This window comes from Arachis ipaensis, chromosome B09, assembly GCF_000816755.2.
Source record: "Arachis ipaensis cultivar K30076 chromosome B09, Araip1.1, whole genome shotgun sequence".
Lineage (NCBI taxonomy): Eukaryota > Viridiplantae > Streptophyta > Magnoliopsida > Fabales > Fabaceae > Arachis > Arachis ipaensis.
The window spans coordinates 1591169-1591871 of NC_029793.2; positions in this window are offsets into that span (position 1 = coordinate 1591169).

The window sequence follows — 703 nt, forward strand, 5'->3', positions numbered from 1 at the left end:
CCATAAAAATTAGAAGATTACGTACTGATTGTAGTGCATTGAATTGATTTAGTGAATTTTATCTCTCTTCATCTGTAGATGTAGGCAGTTTAAGCCGTACACATTAAATATTTTGATGTGTTCCTGTTTAAATAATTTGATGTAAGATGTACTTATTTGCATATTTATATACTAAAGTTAAAAGTTATTACCCCTTAAATCAGTTACTATATATTGTTTAATTGCATCTAATTAGGCACATTACATGAATTAGAGAAAATAATAAATAGATGCTTGACTTTTTAATTTGCAAACATTTAAGTTTTCGAAAATTTGAAAATATATTTAACTCTTTGACTTTTTCAAAATTTAGATATATCAATTATTCATCTTCACTTAGGTCTGTTAGACCTAACGAAAAAATCAAACGTAACTCCTGTTATATTGACTTGGTTGACACAAATGTACACGTGATAGAATTTTTAAAATGGGACAAATTAGATACAGGAATCGATGTGTGTAAATTTTGAAGAGATTAATACATTTTTAAAACTTAAAAGACTTAAATGTCTACGAATTAAAAAGTCAAAAATCAATTTATCCTTTTGTAAAATTATTATTAAGGTCAAATTAAACTCCACTTCATTATATATATAGTGATGAATCATTAATCTTTTATAATTTTCAAAATAATCTTAATTTTACACAGCGATGATAGTTTAAT